This window comes from Zea mays, chromosome 3 (assembly GCF_902167145.1).
Source record: "Zea mays cultivar B73 chromosome 3, Zm-B73-REFERENCE-NAM-5.0, whole genome shotgun sequence".
Classification (NCBI taxonomy): domain Eukaryota; kingdom Viridiplantae; phylum Streptophyta; class Magnoliopsida; order Poales; family Poaceae; genus Zea; species Zea mays.
In genome coordinates, this window is record NC_050098.1 from 129,956,829 (window position 1) to 129,973,047 (window position 16,219).

Sequence of the window (16,219 nt, forward strand, 5' to 3'; positions counted from 1 at the left end):
ACATGAACACTACTAATTTTTACTCGCGACTGTAACCATACACATTTAGACTACAATAAGCAAATCATCGTGACTACGAGCTTAATCAAAGTCATCTAACAAGTTGGTTAACTAGAGCAACGACATAGCCCGCTATACAATACACACGTCGGCTTGCCTATTATTATCGCAATCTGAGACACAACATACACTACAACATTTTTATAAACATACGTATTTACGTGTATATTCGCACTTCGACCAAATCATATGAACCGTGTATTTCAATAATTATCCCAAAACAACTAACTCCATTACACACTTGTATCACAAACCGACTTGACTTACTTGAAGTGTCTACTCGAAATCGTGAGCACAATCATACACCATATGCGACGCATAATTGAACGAACGCATAATACGCATCGTTACGATTCGACCCATAAATATAGAGAAGCGACGACTACTTTGGCATGTCACCACCTCTCTATATAAGCCAAAACAATTTCTACTATCAACTAAGAGTTCTAGGTATTAAGCACATTATTACTTTCCACGCGCAAATAAACCTCAACTTAACACAAGTGACACCGATAGATTTTTACTAACTCGTCAGGCACATAACCCGGTCTCGCATACAACCATATTGTGACGTGCACTCGAGACACTTCGATCAATGTGGCGCGACCACTAATATATGAACCCCGACACTCATCCTTCACGCAAACTAGCATTTTCTAAACTACTCGTCACATCAATAAATATACCGCCTATATAATCATGAATCTCATCACATTGCATAACACAAATACACTTTTCACATAAACACATATCGATGCATTTCCCAAAACATAATCCGCATTTTGTAACTTACTTTTCGTATTAAACAACGCATCGCATATTTTCCAATCAAAATAAAAATATAAAAACATCCAAGTTCTTTTCTACTTCATTTTCTTTCTACTCGCGTCCATTCATACAATTATATTTTCACGCACATATTCACGTCATCGACTAAATCGTAAATGAAACAAAAGCAACCTGACCGGATCGGTGAGTCGCATGTGTTGTCCACTGGCTAGCATTTCGTCGCATAGGTAGAGCACGAGGCACGACATCGATAGCTAGCTGCACACAACAACGTCGATTTACTGATTTAGTCATTTCATCGAGCAAGAGAAGTGTGGGACAGCGAGAAGCTCACCGCGGATTGACGGCTTGCGACGGGGATTGCGCATATCGACGGCGAAGCGAGACGCGGAGACGTCGGGGTTGTACGGATCGACGACGCGGCTGCTCTCGATGCGGAGGGGATCCGAGGCTGCTGCTGCAGGCTTGTTGGCGTACCGACGAGGAGGAGCAGGGGAGTTGTGCATGTTTCAGCCGAAGTGGAGGGAGGGGGTGGTGCTGTCCATGGATGGGAGAGTTGAGCACGCCATGGAGAAGAGCTGGGGAGGGCGCTGGCTTGAGGGAGCAGAGGGGTCTGCTATGACCGTAACGTGAGCAAGATCGCCATGAGCGATGGAGTGGCAAGCACGGGTCTGCACAATAGGGAAACCAGCGTTCGTTGTTGTGGGGCTCAGAGGCGAAGGCACTGCTCCCATCCGAGGAAGACGACAGCAGACATGAGTTGCCGACTCAGGCCTGGCAATGGTGGTCGAGGTGGAACTTGGCGAGAAAGGGGATGACATGGGGTCGGCATCCATGGCGGGAACAGGAATTGTGTGACGAGCAGAGCGCATCATAGGCTCCCAGCCGCGACTATGCGCGAGGACAAGGGTGCACGGAAGTGGGGTTTGGGATCTGCTGGCAGTAGAGGGTGCTCAGTGCTGGAGGAACTCGCCTAGGAGATGGGAGTGCCGAGCTCCAAGGACTGGAGGAAGGGGGTAGAAACCGTGCAGGGCACCGGTCACGCAGGAACAAGGGGGCGTCGATCTCCATGGAAGATGGCCAGCCATGGGAGGGGGGCCTGCAGGACTGGCCGATATTTCCACCAACGACGGGAAAATCAGCCACCAACGCGGCCATGAGGGAGAGGGCACCGGCGATTTGCTGCTGTGGGGAGGGGTGCCGGACCTAGGGCAGAGGAGATCGAGAGGGAAGAAGGGAGGTCGGCCATGGGGGACTCCTCGCGCGCACTGGACCAGAGGAGGGCCCGCGCCGTGGGAGGCACCATGGACGAGTAGGAGCAGAGGGGCTCATGGCTTGTCCTAGACGCCTGCACCAGAAGAGTCTGGCCATGGAGGTGAGCTGTCAGAAAGGGGACGCCCTGGCCAGGGAAGCTCGTCCGCGCCTAGGGAAGAAGGGCAGGGAGCGTCGGCGTCGAGGGAGTTGTAGAGGCGAGCGGCTGCTTCCTGGAAGCTCCTGCGCGCTGGGAGAGGGAGCCGAGCAGGGCAGAGGAGGCCGGCGTCGGCTGGGATGTGGAAGTGGAAGGAGAGAGGGAGATGGCTGCCAGGGAGCCTCTGCGCGGGGGAAGAAGAATGCCCTGCCTGGCGTGCGTGAGGAGCCTGGCGTCTGGCGTCTGCCTGATTTAACAGGACGCTGCTGGCATTCCATTGGTCAGGATGGGCGGCATTTCTTACTGGCCGGCTGCAGCCATTGGCGCAGGATTTGGTGGCCAGCCAATGGTCGAAGGCTGGCAGTGGCAGATTGGTGCTGCCGGCGGGAGAAGAAGACAGGGAGATGGTGCCGCTGATTGATTATTTAAAGAGAAAACAAGATGATTATTTAGGAGCTAATTATTTTTTTATTTCTCTGAGACAAGAGCTCCCATATGAGTTGTATATTAAGACGGGGGCAATTTATTAGTTGGAGAGCAGTGGTCATCTGTTAGCCGATTCACGCAGCGCTCACTCGTTGGCTGAGACCGACGCAGGGAATGGAGCGAACTGACGCACGGATGAACGAGAGACCACAGAATAAAATAAATCGAGACATTTTATTTGGGTGTTGCTTGGAAATTAAATTCTCGCGCATAAGTAGAAACAAAATGAATCGAGGACGATCGGCTTCGGATTCGGCATCGAAATAAAACGAGTCGGATTAATAAAAATTATTGTCGATGTTGATTTTCGAATTTAGATTGGACACAGGGATTTTTAGCCGAGTTGGATAAAAATTTATTAGAGGACAACACATTGGAGATTCCGCTTGAGAGTACGGACTCCGATTAATTTTTGGACATAGATCGAACATCGAGAAATTGGATTCGGACACAGCTCGACTAGCAACTGTCGAGCGTTCGATTAAATAAGCTTTGAATGAGATTTATAAATCGAGAATGATTTTCGAGTTTGCATTCGTGCCGAGAAATAAAAGTTTTAACAGGCTCCAAATTCGGCCTTCTGTGAGATTGAATAATTTCGAATTCGGCGAAATGTGGATGAATAATCCGGATAATCAGAGACATACGCGAGCGAGAATAGAAATTTTTACTGAGCATCCGAGATTAGGATAAATCTCCCGATATAATGTGAAATAGACACCTAGGGTGTCACAGTGGGGGTCTTGCGACCCAGCTTGCTCACCAGGTCGCGGCAGGTGGTGCCGGCGAGGAACGCGCCGATGACATCCGAGTCGGTGATGTTGGGTAGCTCAGTGCGCTGCTTCGAGAATCGCCGGATGTAGTCCCAGAGAGACTCTCCCGGCTGCTGGCAGCAGCTTCGGAGATCCCAGGAGTTCCCAGGGCGCATGTACGTGCCCTGGAAGTTGTCGTCGAAGGCTTAGACCAGGTCATCCCAGTTGGAGATCTGCCCCGGAGGCAGATGCTCCAGCCAGGCTCGAGCGGTGTCGGAGAGGAACAGGGGGAGGTTGCGGATGATGAGGTTGTCATCGTCCGTTCCACCCAGTTGGCAGGCCAGCCGGTAGTCCGCGAGCCACAGTTCTGGCCTTGTCTCCCCCGAGTACTTGGTGATAGTAGTCGGGGTTCGGAACCGGGTCGGGAACGACGCCCGTCGTATGGCCCGGCTGAAAGCCTGCGGACCGGGTGGTTCGGGCGAGGGACTCTGATCCTCCCCGCTGTCGTAGCGTCCCCCACGCCTGGGGTGGTAGCCTCGGCGCACCCTCTCGTCGAGGTGGGTCCGACGGTTGCGGTGGTGGTGCTCGTTGCTGAGGCGACCCGAGGCCGCAGGCGCTGTGTTGCGTGTGCGCCCGGTGTGGACCGAGGCTTCCTGCATGAATCGGGAAGTCGCGGCGCGATGCTCCGAGGGGTAGCCCTGCCTTCGGGAGGCAGAGCTTTCGGCCCGTCGGACCGCGGCATCCTCCAGGAGATTCTTGAGCTCTCCCTGGATACGCCGCCCTTCAGTGGTTGATGGCTCCGGCATCGCGCGGAGAACTATTGCCGCTGCAGCCAGGTTCTGGCCGACCCCACTGGAAGCCGGTAGCGTCCTTGCCCTGACATCGTCGGCGATGCGGTGCTGGATGCCCTGGGGTGGATGACGTGCTTCTCTGGCCGGAGCTTGGCCTGCCCATTCCTGCCCGATGTCCCGGCGGAACGGCTCAAGTGTTCCTGCTCCCTCGTCGAGCCTGGCCTGCATCTCGCGGATTTGCTCGAGCTGTGTGTCCTGACCCCCCGCAGGGACTGGGACCACAGCTAGCTCCCGAAGGATGTCAACGCGAGGCGCAGGCCTAGGGGGATCACCGTTTTCCGGTATACCAAGATGGTTGCCTTCGCCGGGACCCCCTAGATCGATGTGGAAACATTCGCGACTTGGGCCGCAGTCCTCGTCGCCGAAACTGCGGCTACCGTCGGAACAGTCGGAAAGGCAGTAGTCGCATGCGGTTATGAAGTCCCGCAGGGCACTGGGGTTACCAAGTCCGGAGAAATCCCAACAAAAGTCGGGCTCGTCATCTTCCTCGGAACCCGAGGGCCCGTAGGTCGAGACGGCTATCAGCCGGTCCCGGGGTGACCGCATACCGTACCCCGGAGGGTTTGGACATGCCTCTATGAAGGCTTCCACCGAAGCGAAGTCGCTTGGTGGGTCGAGGCTCAATCCAAAAGGCACGAGATGGGAATCGGTTGGTACCTCTTGGTCGACGGGCGGTGACGAAGTCGCGTCAGGTGCAGACTGCACCGTCGTCTCAGGTATGAGGGTGACGCCCAGCAAGTCCTTTGCAAGCGTGCTGACATCGTCCGTCCGCTTGGAAGTTGGCGTGTTGCGGGGAAACGGCGCTCGTCTTCGTCTCAGCCGCGAGGGCGACGCTCGACGCGTCCCCCGTTGGGGCGTCGGCGCCGTCGACTCGCTCGACAACCGACGAGGTGCCGCCTCCTGCTTGGCCTTGGTTGCCCCGCCTCCTCCTCCGTCGGCGGGGGAGGCGACAGGACAAACCCGAATGTTGTTCTTCCGCCACGTGGGGAAGACGTCGTCGATTCCACCGCCGGCGGGCAGGTTGTCGGTCGCCATTGTCGCTGTCGCGCGGCGGGGGAAGGAGTATCATGTCATAGCCGCCGTCGAGGGACATGAACTCAAGACTCCCGAAACGGAGCATCGTCCCGGGCTGGAAAGGTTGCTGGAGACTACCCATCTGGAGCTTGATGGGAAGCTGTTCGTCAACACGCAGCAGGCCCCTACCCGGCGTGCCAACTATCGGCGTTTCGACCCCGGGGGGTCCCTGGACCGACGAGTAAATTGTCGCCGCGTGCCCCAGCCCAGATGGGTCGTCACGAGACGGAGCACGAAGGGGGAAAACAGGGAGACAGGCGTAAAGGGGAAACCCGTGGTCTTCATGTTTGTCCTGCGCCCAGGTCAGGTGCGCTTGCAGTAGGGGGTTACAAGCGTCCGCGTGGGAGGGAGCGAGAGGCCTGGATGCGCCGTCCCGTCCTCCCCGCGCAGCCAACCCTCTCGTACGAGTGCCCTGGGCCTTCCTTTTATAGGCGTAAGGAGAGGGCTCAGGTGTACAATAGGAGATGTAGCAGTGTGCTAACGTGTCTAGCAGAGAGGAGCTAGTGCCCTAAGTACATGCCGTCGTGGAAGCCGGGGAGGTTTTGGCACCCTGTTCATGTGATGTCGTGGCCATCGGAGGAGCGCTGGAGCCTTGCGGAAGGACAACTGTCGGGGCTATCGAGTCCTTGCTGACGTCTCCTTGCTTCCGTAAGGGGTTGAGAGCCGCCGTCGTCATGGAGCACACGGGACGCCATCATTATTTGTTTACCGGGGCGAGCCAGATGGGACGCCGGTCTTGTTCCCTGTAGCCTGAGCTAGCTAGGGGTAGGATAATGATGGCCCCCCTGCGACATGGTCGGTCCGAGCCCTAGGTCGGGCGAGGCGGAGGCTCCTCTGAGGTCGAGGTCGAGTCTGTCTTCCGAGGTCGAGGTCGAGTTCGAGCCCCGGGTCGGGCGGGGCAGAGACCATCGTCTGAGGCCAAGGCTGAGTCCGAGCCCTGGGGTCGGGCGAGGCGGAGTTCGTCGTCTTCTGGAGCCGAGGCCGAGTTCGAGCCCTGGGGTCGGGCGAGGCGGAGTTCGTCGTCTTCCGGGGCCGAGGTCGAGTCCGAGCCCTGGGTCGGGCGAGGCGGAGTTCGTCGTCTTCCGGAGTCGAGGCTGAGTCCGAGCCCTGGGTCGGGCGAGGCGGAGCTTCCTATGGCGCCCGAAGCCAGACTTGGCTGCTGTCAGCCTCACTCTGTCGAGCGGCACAGCAGTCGGAGCGACGCAGGCGGCGCTGTCCTCTCGTCAGACCGGTCAGTGGAGCGGCGAAGTGACTGCGGTCACTTCAGCTCTGTCGACTGAGGGGCGCGCGTCAGGATAAGGTGTCAGGCCATCCTTGCATTAAATGCTTCTGCGATACAGTCGGTCGGTGTGGCGATCTGGCCAAGGTTGCTTCTTGGCGAAGACTGGGCCTCGGGCGAGCCGAAGGTGTGTCCGTTGCTTGAGGGGGCCCTCGGGCGAGACGTGAATCCTCCGGGGTCGGCTGCCCTTGCCCGAGGCTGGGCTCAGGCTGAGAGCACCTAGAGGGGGGGGGTGAATAGGTGATCCTGTAAACTTCAGAACTTAAGCCACAAAACCTTGATTAAGTGTTAGCACAGTTAATGCCAAGTGGCTAAAGAGAAGTTCTTGCACAATATGACAATCACAAGGAGTTCAACACAGAGAAGACACAGTGATTTATCCCGTGGTTCGGCCAAGTACAAAACTTGCCTACTCCACGTTGTGGCGTCCCAACGGACGAGAGTTGCACTCAACTCCTCTCAAGTGATCCAATGATCAACTTGAATACCACAGTGTTATGCTTTTCTTTCAATATCCCGTTTGCGAGGAATCTCCACAACTTGGAGTCTCTCGCCCTTACACTTGAGATTCACAAAGAAATACGGAGTAAGGGAGGGAAGCAACACACACAAATCCACAGCAAAACGCGCACACACACGGCCAAGAGTCGAGCTCAAAAGACTATCTCAAGGTTCTCACTAGAACGGAGCTCGAATCACTTAGAATGACAATCGGATGTGCAAAGACTGAGTGTGGATGATCAGGAATGCTCTAAGGTTTCTTAGTTATCTCCTCCATGCGCCTAGGGGTCCCTTTTATAGCCCCAAGGCAGCTAGGAGCCGTTGAGAGCAATTCCAGAAGGCCAATCTTGCCTTCTGACGTCGGGTGCACCGGACAGTCCGGTGCACACCGGACACTGTCCGGTGCCCGATTTACTTCCATAAACAGCGCAGCCGACCGTTGCCGACCGTTGTAGATCTGGCGCACCGGACAGTCCGGTGCACACCGGACAGTCCGGTGCCTTCTTCCGACCGTTGACCAGACCACGTGTCGCGCGCAGAATCCGCGGTCGACCGTTGGCCCTGGCCGACCGTTGGCCCTGGCCGATCGTTGGCTCACCGGACAGTCCGGTGCACACCGGACAGTCCGGTGAATTTTAGCCGTACGCCGTCGGCAAATTCCCGAGAGCGGCTTCTTCGGCCGAGGCAGCCTGGCGCACCGGACACTGTCCGGTGCACCACCGGACACTGTCCGGTGGACCACCGGACAGTCCGGTGCCCCAGACCGAAGCAGCCTTCTGGCTGTACACAGCCAACTTCTTTCTTTTCTTCTTCTTCCTGTTTCTAACACTTAGACAAGTATATTAGTACACAAAACCATTGTACTAAGACTTAGAAACATACCTTTGCTCTTGATTTGCACTTGGTTCATCCATGGGCATTGATTCACGTTTAAGCACTTGTGTTGACACTCAATCACCAAAATACTTAGAAATGGCCCAAGGGCACATTTCCCTTTCAATCTCCCCCTTTTTGGTGATTTATGCCAACACACCATAAAGCAACTAGAACAAGTGCAAAATCACTTCAAATAAAAATAAATTTGAGCTTTATTCGATTTTGGCATATATGGATCATCCTTTGCCACCACTTGGTTTGTTTTTGCAAATCAAACTCAAATCTCTATCTCTAAGTCAAACACACATGTTGAAGCATAAAGAGAGTCATTCCAAAAGAGATTGATCAAAGATTTCAAAAACTCCCCCTATTTCCCATAATTAACACTTCTCCCCACAAGAAGCCAACTTTGACAAGAGAGACAACAAAAGAGTTTAACAAAACAAAAACTCTACTATTTTCAAAATTTCTCAATTTCTCAAGTGGTAGCTGATCCATTTATCACTTTGGCCTTTATTTTCTCCCCCTTTGGCATCAAGCACCAAAACGGGATCAATCTTGGCCCTTTAACCCCATTGCCTCACCAAAATCTTCAATTAAGAGCAAATAGGCAATAAGAGTTTAAAGATGAACTTGGAATAAGTTACCCTCTCATCGGAGTGCAGTGGAAGTCTTTCATGGTCCAAGTCCACCTTTTCCCTTTCAACCCTCCTTCGAGACTAAATCATCAAACTCAAGCACATGGTTAGTCTCAAAAGGGTCAAGTTGTAACACATCTCCCCCTAAACATGTGCATCACTTTGCAACGGACTTGTGAGGTCCAGGGAGTGTTTGTACAACTTGAGCACCATAATAAGCAACAAAATGCAAAAAAGGAACATGATCAAAAAGCATAAATACATGTATGCTACAATTCAATCCAGGTTCCGCGAATCTAGGACATTTAGCTCACTACGCAACCTGCAAAAGGTCTTCTCATCTAGAGGCTTAGTGAAGATATCGGCTAGCTGGTTCTCGGTGCTAACATGAAACACTTCGATATCTCCCTTTTGCTGGTGGTCTCTCAAAAAGTGATGCCGGATGTCTATGTGCTTTGTGCGGCTGTGCTCAACAGGATTCTCTGCCATGCGGATAGCACTCTCATTGTCACATAGGAGTGGGACTTTGCTCAGATTGTAGCCAAAGTCCCGGAGGGTTTGCCTCATCCAAAGTAGTTGCGCGCAACACTGACCTGCGGCAACGTACTCGGCCTCAGCGGTGGATAGGGCAACGGAGGTTTGTTTCTTAGAGTTCCATGACACCAGGGACCTTCCTAAGAATTGGCACGTCCCCGATGTACTCTTCCTATCGACCTTACATCCAGCATAGTCGGAGTCTGAGTATCCAACTAAGTCAAAGGTAGACCCCTTTGGATACCAGAGCCCGAAGCAAGGCGTAGCAACCAAATATCTAAGAATTCGCTTCACCGCCACTAAGTGACATGCCTTAGGATCGGATTGAAATCTAGCACACATGCATACACTAAGCATAATATCCGGTCTACTAGCACATAAGTAAAGCAAAGAACCTATCATTGACCGGTATGCTTTTTGATCAACGGACTTACCTCCTTTGTTGAGGTCGGTGTGTCCGTCGGTCCCCATCGGTGTCTTTGCGGGCTTGGCGTCCTTCATCCCAAACCGCTTTAGCAGATCTTGCGTGTACTTTGTTTGGGAGATGAAGGTGCCGTCCTTGAGTTGCTTCACTTGGAACCCAAGGAAGTAGTTCAACTCGCCCATCATCGACATCTCGAACTTCTGCGTCATCACCCTGCTAAACTCTTCACAAGACTTTTGGTTAGTAGAACCAAATATTATGTCATCGACATAAATTTGGCACACAAACAAATCACCATCACATGTCTTTGTAAAAAGAGTTGGATCGGCTTTCCCAACCTTGAAAGCATTAGCAATTAAAAAGTCTCTAAGGCATTCATACCATGCTCTTGGGGCTTGCTTAAGTCCATAGAGCGCCTTAGAGAGCTTACACACGTGGTCGGGGTACTGTTCATCCTCGAAGCCAGGGGGTTGCTCCACGTACACCTCCTCCTTGATTGGCCCATTGAGGAAAGCGCTCTTCACATCCATTTGGTACAACCTGAAAGAATGGTGAGCGGCATATGCTAGTAAGATTTGAATTGACTCTAGCCTAGCCACAGGAGCAAAAGTCTCCTCGAAATCCAAACCTGCGACTTGGGCATAACCTTTTGCCACAAGTCGAGCCTTGTTTCTCGTCACCACCCCGTGCTCGTCCTGTTTGTTGCGGAACACCCACTTGGTTCCCACAATATTTTGCTTCGGACGAGGCACCAGCGTCCAAACTTCATTTCTCTTGAAGTTGTTGAGCTCCTCCTGCATGGCCAGCACCCAGTCCGGATCTAGCAAGGCCTCCTCTACCCTGAAAGGCTCAATAGAAGAGACAAAAGAGTAATGCTCACAAAAATTAACTAATCGAGAACGAGTAGTTACTCCCTTGCTAATGTCACCCAGAATTTGGTCGACGGGATGATCCCTTTGAATCATCGCTCGAACTTGGGTTGGAGGTGCCGGTTGCGCATCTTCTTCCATCACATGATCATCTTGTGCTCCCCCTTGATCACACGCCTCTTGTTGATGAACCTGTTCATCGTCTTGAGTTGGGGGTTGCACCATGGTTGAGGAAGAAGGTTGATCTTGCACCAAGTGTTCCTGTGGTCGCACATCACCAATCGCCATTGTTCGCATAGCGGCCGTTGGAACATCTTCTTCATCTACATCATCAAGATCAACAACTTGCTCTCTTGGAGAGCCGTTAGTCTCATCAAATACAACGTCGCTAGAGACTTCAACCAAACCCGATGATTTGTTGAAGACTCTATACGCCTTTGTATTTGAGTCATAACCTAACAAAAACCCTTCTACAGCTTTGGGAGCAAACTTAGAATTTCTACCCTTCTTTACTAGAATGTAGCACTTGCTCCCAAATACACGAAAGTAAGATACGTTGGGTTTGTTACCGGTTAGTAGCTCATACGAAGTCTTCTTGAGGAGGCGATGAAGGTAGACCCTGTTGATGGCGTGGCAAGCTGTGTTCACGGCTTCCGACCAGAAACACTCGGGGGTCTTGAATTCTCCAAGCATCGTCCTCGCCATATCGATTAGCGTCCTGTTCTTCCTCTCTACCACGCCGTTTTGCTGTGGTGTGTAGGGAGCGGAGAACTCATGCTTGATCCCTTCCTCCTCAAGGAACTCCTCCACTTGAAGGTTCTTGAACTCGGACCCGTTGTCGCTCCTTATCTTCTTCACTTTGAGCTCAAACTCATTTTGAGCTCTCCTGAGGAAGCACTTGAGGATCCTTTGGGTTTCAGACTTATCCTGCAAAAAGAAAACCCAAGTGAAGCGGGAAAAGTCATCAACAATAACTAGACCATACTTACTCCCTCCTATGCTCAGATAGGCGACGGGTCCGAAGAGGTCCATATGCAGCAGCTCCAGGGGTCTTGAAGTGGTCATTACGTTCTTGCTGTGATGTGCTCCTCCCACTTGTTTACCTGCTTGACAAGCTGCACAAGGTCTATCTTTTTCGAAATGCACGTTAGTCAAACCTATCACGTGTTCTCCCTTTAGAAGCTTGTGAAGGTTCTTCATCCCCACATGTGCTAAGCGGCGATGCCACAGCCAGCCCATGCTAGTCTTAGCTATTAAGCATGCATCTAGACCGGCCTCTTCTTTTGCAAAATCAACTAAATAAAGTTTGCCGTCTAATACACCCTTAAAAGCTAGTGAACCATCACTTCTTCTAAAGACAGACACATCTACATTTGTAAATAGACAGTTATACCCCATGTTGCATAATTGACTAACAGATAGCAAATTATATCCCAAGGACTCAACTAAAAACACATTAGAAATTGAGTGCTCATTAGAAATTGCAATTTTACCTAACCCTTTTACCTTGCCTTGATTCCCATCACCGAATATGATTGAATCTTGGGAATCCTTATTCTTGACGTAGGAGGTGAACATCTTCTTCTCCCCCGTCATATGGTTTGTGCATCCGCTGTCGATAATCCAGCTTGAACCCCCGGATGCATAAACCTGCAAGGCAAATTTAGGCTTGGGACTTAGGTACCCAACTCTTGTTGGGTCCTACAAGGTTAGTCACAATTTCCTTAGGGACCCAAATGCAAGTTTTGTCTCCCTTGCATTTTGCCCCTAACTTCCTAGCAACTATCTTCCTATCCTTTCTACAAATAGCAAAGGAAGCATTTAAAGCACAATAAATTGTAGAAGGTTCATTTACTACTTTCCTAGGAGCATGAATAGTATTCTTTCTAGGCACATGATGAATAACATTTCTCCTAGTCATATCTCTACCATGCATATAGGAAGAACTAGAAGCAGTCATGACATAAGAATCATAAGCATGTGAATCAAAAGCATCATAATTTCTAAACACATTTCTAGAATTTTTCCTATCATGATACAAAAAGGCATGGTTCTTTTTAGCACTAGTAGCCATAGGGGCCTTCCCTTTCTCCTTAATGGGAATGGGAGCCTTATGGCTTGTTAAGTTCTTGGCTTCCCTTTTGAAGCCAAGTCCATCCTTAATTGAGGGGTGTCTACCAATCGTGTAGGCATCCCTTGCAAATTTTAGCTTATCAAATTCGCTTTTGCTAGCCTTAAGTTGAGCATTAAGACTAGCTAATTCATCATTCAATTTTGAAATAGAAACTAAGTGTTCGCTACAAGCATTAATATCAATATCCTTACACCTAGTACAAATTTCAACATATTCAACACAAGAGTTGGATTTATTTGCTTCTACTAGTTTAGCATTTAAATCATCGTTTATGCTCTTTAAGTTAGAAATAGAGTCATGGCATGTTGACACTTCACAAGCAAGCATTTCATTCCTTTTAATTTCTAATGCAAGGGATTTTTGAGCCTCTACAAACTTATCATGTTCTTCATACAACAAATCCTCTTGCTTTTCTAAAAGTATATTCTTTTCATTCAAGGCATCAATTAATTCATTAATTTTGTCTATCTTAGATCTATCTAAGCCCTTGAACAAACATGAATAATCTACTTCATCCTCATCACTAGATTCGTCCTCACTTGAAGAAGCATAGGTAGAGTTGCGAGTACATACCTTCTTCTCCCTTGCCATAAGGCATGTGTGACGCTCGTTGGGGAAGAGGGTTGATTTGTTGAAGGCGGTGGCGGCGAGTCCTTCATTGTCGGAGTCGGAAGAGGAGCAATCCGAGTCCCACTCCTTGCCTAGATGTGCCTCGCCCTTTGCCTTCTTGTAATGCTTCTTCTTTTCCCTCTTGTTCCCCTGTTCCTGGTCACTATCGTTATCGGGGCAGTTAGCGATAAAATGACCAATCTTACCGCACTTGAAGCATGAGCGCTTCCCTTTTGTCTTGGTCTTGCTTGGCTGCCCCTTGTGACCTCTTAGCATCGTCTTGAAGCGTTTGATGATGAGAGCCATCTCTTCATCATTAAGTCCGGCCGCCTCAATTTGTGCCACCTTGCTAGGTAGCGCCTCCTTGCTTCTTGTTGCTTTGAGAGCAAGAGGTTGCGGCTCGTTGATTGGTCCATTCAAGGCGTCGTCCACGTACCTTGCTTCCTTAATCATCATTCGCCCGCTGACGAATTTTCCTAGGACTTCTTCGGGTGACATTTTGGTGTACCTGGGATTCTCACGAATATTATTCACCAAATGAGGATCAAGAATGGTAAAGGACCTTAGTAATGGTCGGACGACGTCATGGTCCGTCCATCGCGTGCTTCCATAACTCCTTATTTTGTTGATAAGGGTCTTGAGCCGGTGGTATGTTTGGGTTGGCTCCTCGCCCCTTATCATTGCAAACCTTCCAAGCTCGCCCTCCACCAATTCCATTTTAGTGAGCATGGTGATGTCATTCCCCTCGTGAGAAATCTTGAGGGTGTCCCATATTTGCTTGGCATTGTCCAAGCCGCTCACCTTATTGTACTCGTCCCTGCACAAAGAGGCTAGCAACACAGTAGTAGCTTGTGCATTTTTGTGAATTTGTTCATTAATAAACATAGGGCTATCCGAGCTATCAAATTTCATTCCATTCTCTATGATCTCCCATATGCTTGGATGGAGAGAGAATAAATGACTACGCATTTTGTGACTCCAAAATCCGTAGTCCTCCCCATCAAAGTGTGGAGGTTTGCCAAGAGGAATGGAAAGCAAATGCGAATTCGAACTATGTGGAATACGAGAATAATCAAAAAAAAAGTTCGAATTGACCGTCTTCCTGTAGTCGTTGTCGTCGTCCTTTTGGGAAGAAGAGGATTCGTCACTGTCGTAGTAGACGATCTCCTTGATGCGCCTTGTCTTCTTCTTCTTCCCATCTTTACGTCTGTGGCCCGAGCCAGAGTCGTTGGATTTATCATCTTTTGGCTCGTTGACGAAGGACTCCTTTTCCTTGTCGTTGATCACGATTCCCTTCCCCTTAGGATCCATCTCTTCGGGCGGTTAGTCCCTTTCTTGAAGAGAACGGCTCCGATACCAATTGAGAGCACCTAGAGGGGGGGTGAATAGGTGATCCTGTAAACTTCAGAACTTAAGCCACAAAACCTTGATTAAGTGTTAGCACAGTTAATGCCAAGTGGCTAAAGAGAAGTTCTTGCACAATATGACAATCACAAGGAGTTCAACACAGAGAAGACACAGTGATTTATCCCGTGGTTCGGCCAAGTACAAAACTTGCCTACTCCACGTTGTGGCGTCCCAACGGACGAGAGTTGCACTCAACTCCTCTCAAGTGATCCAATGATCAACTTGAATACCACAGTGTTATGCTTTTCTTTCAATATCCCGTTTGCGAGGAATCTCCACAACTTGGAGTCTCTCGCCCTTACACTTGAGATTCACAAAGAAATACGGAGTAAGGGAGGGAAGCAACACACACAAATCCACAGCAAAACGCGCACACACACGGCCAAGAGTCGAGCTCAAAAGACTATCTCAAGGTTCTCACAAGAACGGAGCTCGAATCACTTAGAATGACAATCGGATGTGCAAAGACTGAGTGTGGATGATTAGGAATGCTCTAAGGTTGCTTAGTTATCTCCTCCATGCGCCTAGGGGTCCCTTTTATAGCCCCAAGGCAGCTAGGAGCCGTTGAGAGCAATTCCAGAAGGCCAATCTTGCCTTCTGACGTCGGGCGCACCGGACAGTCCGGTGCACACCGGACACTGTCCGGTGCCCGATTTACTTCCATAAACAGCGCAGCCGACCGTTGCCGACCGTTGTAGATCTGGCGCACCGGACAGTCCGGTGCACACCGGACAGTCCGGTGCCTTCTTCCGACCGTTGACCAGACCACGTGTCGCGCGCAGAATCCGCGGCCGACCGTTGGCCCTGGCCGACCGTTGGCTCACCGGACAGTCCGGTGAATTTTAGCCGTACGCCGTCGGCAAATTCCCGAGAGCGGCTTCTTCGGCCGAGGCAGGCTGGCGCACCGGACACTGTCCGGTGCACCACCGGACACTGTCCGGTGGACCACCGGATAGTCCGGTGCCCCAGACCGAAGCAGCCTTCTGGCTGTACACAGCCAACTTCTTTCTTTTCTTCTTCTTCCTGTTTCTAACACTTAGACAAGTATATTAGTACACAAAACCATTGTACTAAGACTTAGAAACATACCTTTGCTCTTGATTTGCACTTGGTTCATCCATGGGCATTGATTCACGTTTAAGCACTTGTGTTGACACTCAATCACCAAAATACTTAGAAATGGCCCAAGGGCACATTTCCCTTTCACAGGCGAGGAGAGATCGTGTCCCTTGAGTGGACCGAGCCTTGACTTAATCACACCCATCATGCCTTTGCAGCTTTGTGCTGATGGGGGTTACCAGCTGAGATTAGGAGTCTTGGGGGTACCCCTAATTATGGTCCCCGACATTGATATACAACATTTGAGAACAAGTGACCAACATTGGTGCCCACCTCCGGTGAACCTGAACGACCACCTTCAGCAAGCATCTACCTTCATCATACCGCCGAAGAAGACAACAGTGCGAGGGGCTGCTCTGCAGCCACTGGACACAAATCAGGAAACTCTCTCTGCGAGAAGCTAGGAGCC